General features: G+C 36.0%; 1 long non-coding RNA gene across 1 annotated transcript in view; it reads right to left on the reverse strand.

Annotated features, from left to right (window-relative positions):
- The window catches only part of LOC109547149 (uncharacterized), a 69914-nt gene extending 69060 nt beyond the window's left edge, over window positions 1-854 (reverse strand). Inside the window, exon 1 of the long non-coding RNA XR_012324308.1 lies at window positions 6-854. This is a non-coding gene — a long non-coding RNA (uncharacterized lncRNA). The remainder of the gene's footprint in view (window positions 1-5) is intronic.
- Between the last annotated feature and the right edge of the window lie 8366 nt (window positions 855-9220).

A 9220-nucleotide genomic window follows, 5' to 3' on the forward strand; every position in this document is an offset into this window, starting at 1 on the left:
CTTACCGCCGTCTAAGTGGACACGTTGTCTTCTGGCCGGGGTTTAAAGTTTCTGGCACCTCCTTTCGCATCCGGCAAGGACACCGCCACATGCGCTCCACCCCGCGGCGTGGCCGCCGTGCTACATTACGCAGAAAACCGGCGGGAAAGCTGCTGCGCGGCTTACTTTAACGCGCAGGCTCCTGGGACTTGTGGGTGGTTTCTTTTCTTTTTTTTTTTTTTTAAAGGCCAAGTTTGGGAAAAGGCCGACTGCCGTAAGCCCCATCTGCTTCGGGGCCAGGCAAGTTACTTTTTGTCTCCCATTTTGAGACTTTCTGTGAAGTTAACAAAAATCATTGTGAAGAAAAAGTAAACAGGGGTTGCCAGTTAAGATACGGAGCGTCTAGTTAAATTCAAATTTCAGATAAACGAATAGTTTTTTAGTATATGTATGTCCCATACACACACAAAAAATTGTTTATTTGAACTTCAAATTTAACTGGCGTCCTATATTTTTATCTGCTAAATCTGGCAATACTGTTAGTCATCACGCTCCTGAAAATCCAGACCACATAACAAAAGTAAGGAATGGAGGAACTGAAGAGTGTGTTCAGATTTGGAACTGACTCTGCGTGGAGACTTTGATCCCTTCACGAAGGCCAGAGAGCTGAGGTCCAGACTCCAAACTACGCACAAGGGACATCCATATGCTTTTTGGACAAGTACGTTTTCTATTCCTTTAAAACAGCACAATCTAATTTTGATAACATCCTCTCAGCCAAAGAATTTCATGCAAATTAAAGATTATGTAACACTGGGTTTTCATTTCTATTCTATATAGTATTGGTGATGGGACACAATTTCTTGAACAAATTTTCAAATTAAAAGGCATCCTGCCTGACATGTTTCAAAACAAAATTTGTAATATGCAAATTAAGAAAATAAAATATACTTGGTTTATTTGGGCTTTTTTGGCTGTGCCACTTGGCTTGTGGGATCTTAGTTCCCTGCCTGACCAGGGATAGAACCCAGGCCCTTGGCCGTGAAAATACAGAGTGTAACCACTGGACCATCAGGGAATTCATTAAAATATACTTGGGGGGCTTCCCTGGTGGCGCAGTGGTTGAGAGTCCACCTGCCGATGCTGGGGACACGGGTTTGTGCCCCGGTCCGGGAAGATACCACGTGCCGCGGAGCGGCTGGGCCCATGAGCCTGTGCTCTGCAGCGGGAGAGGCCACAACAGTGAGAGGCCCACGTACAGCAAAAATAAATAAATAAAAATAAAATATACTTGGGTATGCCCACAAACTGACCGATCTCAATGTCATGCTTGTACGCATTTTAAAGCAACTGCTAAAGGCAGTTTGCCTGCGATGTCCAATCTGAACTACTTCCAATTAACAATATGTATTTTTGTATATATTGAACATACTTGCAATTAAGTGCCTTACTTGACAAAATTGACTGCATCACAGTGATGTTTACCACAAAGTCTGTAGAAACTTCACTAATAGTTTATGATTCACACCACCTTGTTCCCATAAGCAATGATTGGGTTGCCATGGCCGTCATCCCCCACTGCTCATTCACTGTACACTGGACCACATTATCCTCCACCATAGCAAATGTCATTTGTCATAATGGTCCAGATATTCAAATGGTCATCAAACAGTTATTTGGTCTACAGTATACAGATACATTAGAGCAATAAAATTTCCAAATAAATTTAGTCATTACACTAATTGTATCAGATTCCTTTCCACAATTAACCTGTTTTTGACAGTGTTGACACCAATGTACTCATCATCCAGACACAATGTGCTGTTATCAACTGTTTCTTTTCCTCCACCCATAATATCCAGAATCTAATCATCCTTTCCTTTCCTAATGTGAGCATGCTCACCTTATCAATCCTTCACCATGACCTCACAGCAGAAAAATTGCAACAGCTGTAGCCTACCGTAGCTCTCCCTACTCTATACTCCTTCCACTTTATCCTGCTTATAACTGCAAGTTTATCTTCCTTAGTTTCATAATATACTCCTAAAAATAATCACTCCAAACTCCTGCCACCTCAAATCTAAATTACTCTGCTTGGCTTTCAAGGAATTTCATGAACGGGCCTCAATCCTTTACCATCAACCTTGTTTCACACAACACATCGAAATGTACTCTCTCTGTTTCCTCATATCTCAGATATATGCCTTGCTCGCATTATTTGTCTTTACCTGAAATACCCTCAAATATCCTTTGGACCCAACTAGCTATCAGCACCTGGAAGCCCCCAATGACTTCTGTCCATACAGCAAGGATACAGTTATGAATATACACAATAGTAGGTTCTCACTATGCTGTGGTTGTCCAGTAAAAGACAAAAAAACTATCTTTTTGTGAGAAGGTATGGGTTTTCTGACCATTTCTTGAATGACGTGGGCCAAAATTTTTGTTCTATGTAACATCCACCAGGTACTGTGTGCCCTGGGACAGTTCTTCACAACACTCCTTTTTAAAATCCTAATAAACAACTCTATGAGTTAAACACTACTATGAACTCTATGTTACAGATGAGGAAGCCAAATCAGATTAATTAACCCAAGGTCACACATCTAGTAAGTAACAGGGCTGAAATTTGAATCTAGGAAGTCTAGCCCCAAACTCTGGGCTCTTAACCACTAAGCTACTGGTTATAATATAACCTCTTATAACAAACTACAAATCAGTAAGATGTTTTAAACTCTCAGACCAAATAAAAACCCAATGCAGCTCTGGAGGTCCCAGTCATTAGACAAATCTTTTTTTCACAGTACTTCATAGTTATGTTCAAGTGTTTTTGTCCCAATTCCTATTCATAGAAATAGTAACTGTCTGAAAAGCATTTTCAATTTACTTCAGTAAGGCTTGGATTTTAATGAAGTGCGGATCATTTTTGTAAAACGTGAATCTAGCATGGTGTAGAAAAAACTGCTTTTGAAATAAGAGATGCTTATTCAGGGACTTCAGCTATGTGTCTCTAAGTAAGTTGCTTGACCCGCTAAACCTTGACATCCTCCTCTGTAAAATGAGTAAAATTAATACCTTTCTTGCAGGAACTGCTGTGAGAATTAAAAGGAATAATATAGGCAAAGCCCTGGCTGACACATACTAGGTCCTCCAGAAATGATGATTAAAATTAGAAGTTAGAAAAATTACTATAACTACACTTAACTTCTGTAAATACTATGGAGGAATCTTTCAGAATACATTTATTACGCAAGCCAGGTTTTCAAGAAGGAAATTTTAAAACAAATTATTTGTCTTTGAGAGGTGGAGGGATGGTCTGTCATTGCTATAGGTAGGCAGTTTCAAAATTAGCCTCACTAAATTAAAAATAAATAGGAGGGCTTCCCTGGTGGTGCAGTGGTTGAGAATCCGCCTGCCAATGCAGGGGACACGGGTTTGAGCCCTGGTGCAGGAAGATCCCACATGCCGCAGAGCAATGAAGCCTGAGCGCCACAACTGCTGAGCCTGCTCTCTAGAGCCCACAAGCCACAACTACTGAGCCCCTGTGCCACAACTACTGAAGCCTGCAGCCTAGAGCCCATGCTCTGCAGCAAGAAAAGCCACCGCAATGAGAAGCCCACGCACCGCAACAAGGAGTAGCCCCCCGCTCTCCATAACTAGAGAAAGCCCGCACACAGCAACGAAGACCCAACACAGTCAAAAATAAATAAAATAAATTTAAAAAATAAATAAATAAATAGGAGTGCTCATAAAACTAAAGAGATAATTAAGAGAGTCTAATCCAGATGAGGATTATGTTCTTTACTTGACCTAAAATTTTAAGTTATAAATCTTTCTTTCTAAACTGCTGATATTTCATAATGTCCTTCTGACTGTATATTCTTTTCTTCATTTTATATATTAATAGTTTCAACAAAGGTCTCAAAAACACATCTCCATTATTATATTTTATGAAAGTTTTTCCAAGTTCATACAAATGTTTCAATCACTTATGAAGTCTTTAAACAGAGGCAATGACATGGGATGTCACTGAAGTGTTGAACCTCGTGGGGATGAGGATGCAAACAAAGTATATGAAAGAAAAAAAATGAATAATTTATCAGATCTGAAAGTAAATTCTCAAAGTGGTTATGACTTTAAGTTATACTGAGAAAACTAGTACTGCTGCAACATAATTAAAAACCTAGAATCATGCTGAGTGGTAACTGTAAAGCAAATTAAGGATCTATGTAATCACAGCCGTATCTATGCAGTTTTTGCGAAAAATCTATCCTAGGCCACAAAGAAAATTTGGGTTTGAAGCCAAGAGACTTTCATGATTATAATACATAACTGATACATCTCAACAACATAAAAATTGCAAGGAGGAAGTGTAACAACAGCAGTATTACTTTCAAGAACTGTGTCGGGAACTAAAAAAGAATCTCACAAAATTAGATAAATATATCCAGTCTGACATAAACACCATATGGTAACTGCCTTAAGAGACAGGAGTTGTATGTTATGTGTTAAAATTATGACACAGAGGTAGTAAAAGCTGGAAAGCAAATGCAATTTGCACAGTTGGGTCTGAAGTCTAATATTTTATTTTTCTAGATAAAAAGAATAAGATTGCAATATTATAGCTTTGGAGTTTTCTCCATCTAGTAAAAGTTCATGGAAAGGAGCAGTTGGTATTATATTGCAGCAGTTTCCCACAATGGTGACATGGTTTAGCAGATCTTCCCTGGTGGCACTGTTTATTGAATGTTTAAAATAAAATTTAATATAGCCACATTTGCAGCAACTGAAAATGATCTCAAAATTCTAGAGTACAATAATTTTCTTTTTTTCTGAGGGGCTAGAATCAATCCCCCAGTGTGATTAAGAATGTTTCAACTGACCTCTGTATCATTACAAGCATCAACCATATGGATACCAAATACACCCAAGAAAGACTTGAAGATGAGTACTATAACATTCCAGGTCTTCTATCAAAGAATACTGCTTTCAACAGAAAAATAGAAACAGCTGAAATACATGGGCAATATGCTGCTTCTAAGTCCTCCTTGAAAGTAGGCACCATGCAAATATTATAAATCAACGAATATTTAGATAACATAAATAGTTCAAAGTATCTGCCTCCAAAAACAAAGACCTCCCCCCAAAAGGACAAAAAAACCAAAAACTCATGAATGAGTCTAAAGACTCCCTTTTGAGAAAAGTGGTATGATCTCTCTATTTACATAAAAGACATGATTGTTCCAAGTTTAGCTGCTGAATTCATCATATTTATAGCAATCTCATTTTGTGAGCATCCTGGCTGCCGAATCTTGTAGATTCGGAAAGATAGTAGGAGCTATAGCCACATATTACTTTAACTTGTTCAGCTATTTTGAAATGGCAGGGGGACTCCACCTTTGCAAAAAACCAACAGTGGCCAAAGTGGAAGGTATTTCCAGAGTCTCATTTAATAGAAAGGCAATTGGCAGTGGCTCTACCACTAACAGCTCTGTTTCTTCTGAACAGATATAGGTGAAATTAGAAGAAAACGTGGAAGAAAAGAGGCAGAGAATGAAAGAGAAATGAGAGGAGAAAAAGAGAAACTAGGGGAGTGTATAAGAAAGGAAATAAGGTAAACATACAATTTAAAAAAGGAGAAAAGGGGAGAAAAATATATAGTCAAAGATCTCAATTAATAGTACAGTAATAAATTTATCAAACAACTACCCCAAGAATGTCATTACCAAATCAACTCAAAATTCAAACTATTTTGTTTTCTCTAAAGAATGAGTGAGTAACTCATTATCATCTGTTTTAAAGATAAGAAAACAGAGGCTTTGAAAAGTTAACAGGCTTGAAACTAAATAAGAGGCAGAGCCTCAGCTTCTCACAGCCTCACAATTCCTCAGGATTACTAAGAGTTGTTTATATTCACAAAAGGATCACAACATGCTCCTTATTTAAAGAGAGCCAACACTGTTAGACATTCAAAATTACTAGATTTGTAAGAAATTGGTATTTATCTAAATCCTCTGAAATAGTTTTTATATAAGATAGACATTATAACTTTCTTTCCCAATCTATAAAAACTCTTCATTCAAACTGAAAGCACTACTCTACTTACCAGAGATTAAAAGCAAATTTAATTCAAGTGATTTTGAAGCATTAAAAACTGCTTTCCCATAGTATATAAATTGGTAACACACCAGGCGGTATGAACTCCTGGTTCTTCTCACAAATGGTTAAAAAAAAAAAAAAAGCAAAATTCACTCTAATAATGTAGATAAGTACAACCCTGCAACACTAAGCATAGTAAAATGTGGTACTTTACACAAGATGAGCATATCTGCCCCAAAGGCCAAACCTGATAAATAGAAATCTAAAGAACATACTAGGCTGCTGGCAATGCTTTCATGAGACCATTTTTGTCTACATTTGTGGTAGTTTTCCATTAAAAAAAAAAAAGTAATCAACAACATTCTCGGCCTGGACATAGATTAATTCTTCAGAGGCTTCTACATCTCCATGATTAATTTCTATAGCAATCACAGGTACTGTGAATCACAAGAACTGTGCCTTGGCTAGCCAGATGTCACATCACCTACAGCAGACTCTTGAGGATTTGGTTGCTCGTCTGAATTATTCTACATTTGAGAAGAATATATTAGTCATTATATAATAACTACACTGTCATTCATTAACACAGTGTAACAATGATAACCTCATTAATACTCTTGAGTTGACTCTTTGGCCCAATGGTTACCTAGGACTAGAGGTACCAAACTGTGATGATGAACAAAATACTCTAAGGTTACAATGAGAAAGGACAACCTAGTTATTGGCCTGCTACAGAATTAAATTAAGTGAATGTTATTCATCACAGTAAAATATATGTGCTGAATTGTTCATCTCTTCCTTCTGGTACTAAATATAATTTAAGGAATATAGCAAGAGATGAATAATAATCACACAGGGGAAAAATAGGTAAGAAACAACATAGCTGTTAATAAAATTTTAAATGAAAGCAAGTGAAAAGTGGGTCTAAGCCAGACTTTTATGCACCTAACAGGCTTCTCAGAAATCAATGTTACTCACAAAAGTATACAGTAAAACTAACAAAACTTAACACTAGTTTTTATAAAGAAATACGAAATAAGAAACTACAAAATGACCTTTTCCTTTTTGGCATTATAGGAAACTAAAAAGTAAGTTATTCAAGTTGAAAATTAGTTTGTCTCCTTTTTAGTGGAAAAAATAGCTAGAAAAGGACTTTAATCCAATTGTTGGCATATGCCAGCTGTCCTGCAATCCATATAAGACAGGTACTGTCAGGGACAAAAGGTGATTACGTGAGGCTTAAAACTCATTGTATTTATAATATGTATCCCACAGGACATTATTACTACTGTTTCAAGGACCAGTCATACTCTCAAATGTGCTATAAAATGATCTTAGCTTTGGGAGCTTCCTTTTTGAATCTTCTAGCATCTACCAATAGTAATCTCACACAGCCCAGTTCTTCTAGTAACTAAAGAAGGCAATTTATACCAACAAGACAAGGGCAATGTGTTAACCTCCCCAGGGATCAGGATATTTTAGAAAATGCAGCCTTGACTCAAGGGAATGAATTGCTAGTAGTGATTCTTGGGGGCGGCAGGAGATATTCTGGGAGGAAAACCCTGTCAAATTATACCACGAAGTGGGCAGCCCACTTTGCTTGTCACTAAGACTGGGATGATTACCATACTATATGGTATTTACAAATTCACTATATTTATGCCTTTTTTTTTCTGTAAGGCATGGTCCTAGTATTGAAAACGAATACAATGTTAGCTAAAACTACTCAGTTTATATAAATATATGCTGCATACCCTTGACTCACATCTAACTTTCACTGGAGAATAATTATTCTGATTGCAATTGATCTGTTATTTCTCAAGAACAGACATATTTTTACTTCATGTAAATTCATGGCAATATTTTTAACGTGTTACTGAATTGGAACACTACCCTTCTTATTCAATTTCAACACTTTATCAGTGATATGCAGATTTTTCTAATTCCCAGTTTAACATATCCAAATACAGAAAATAAACTAAATACACAGATTGAATTTTTTTTCCCACAACTTTCTTTAAGGAAATGCTGAAGATAGAAACTAGGAAATGCCATATTTTACCTTAATTTTAGGTGAAATTATAAAATAGAAATTCATTAATTAGTGTTAAGAAAAATAACATCCCCTCGGAAAAAAAAGACCTTATCACATGTTTACAGATACTAGTGCAAATTAAATAAATACACTATTACAACAGCCTCAACATTGTATCTAATTCATTACTCAATTTTAATATCCTCTTGTAGTTTTATACTTATTCTAGAGAGGCTGAAATTTATAAATTCTATTAAAATTAAAGGCCTTCCAGAACACTAAAATAATACTAAGACCATCGTAATTTCTTACGAATAATCATTTTTAAACATCTTTGAGTCTTCACATAAATAATTATGAAAATTTAACTAAGAAAAATATAATATCATAATCCATTAAAGAAAAAATACAGTGAGCTAGGCCAGTCAGTTTTTTAAGAAATAATTAAGTTAGTGTATTCAAGAGCACTCTTCTTCTTCACTAAGATAGGAAAGTGAAACAAAATTAGCATTTTACTCCATGGCAGAAAGTTTACTGTACTTCTAAATGCTTCACATCTCTAAAAATACACTTCTCATTGTTTTAGAATACACACATATTTTATATTTGTGGGTTAGCACAGTTATTTGCTTCTTGAGAATATGTTACAAAATGAAGCACTCAAATGAACGAAACCTCACTGCAAAATTTTAGGAAATCTAAGATTATCTTGCCTGGGTCATATTTCAAAGACAGTGATCAATGTTGTTAGTCAGTGGGGGAAAAAAAAAAGATCAGTAGAAATATAAAATAGTCTTTAAAATCCAGACAGCAAATATAAAAAGAGACAGACTTAAGTGAAATCTGGGAAAGATATTTAAAGAAATGAGGTATGATGGAGCCATAGTGCTACAATTTATCTCAATATATTAAGTTTTAATAATAACCTATACTTCAAAGTTGCAATATCAGCAAATCATAAACTATCTGCTGCTGTGTTCTCATGACCTTTCTGGTCAGATGTTTACTAGTCACTAGTAAATACATTTAAAATAAGCATTAAGCTAACTGCGTGATCATACGATAAGCATATCTGCCACTTAAGAAGGCAAATTATAAGTAAAAATG

The sequence above is a fragment of the Tursiops truncatus genome, chromosome 11 (genome assembly GCF_011762595.2).
Source record: "Tursiops truncatus isolate mTurTru1 chromosome 11, mTurTru1.mat.Y, whole genome shotgun sequence".
In the NCBI taxonomy this organism is placed as follows: Eukaryota; Metazoa; Chordata; class Mammalia; order Artiodactyla; family Delphinidae; genus Tursiops; species Tursiops truncatus.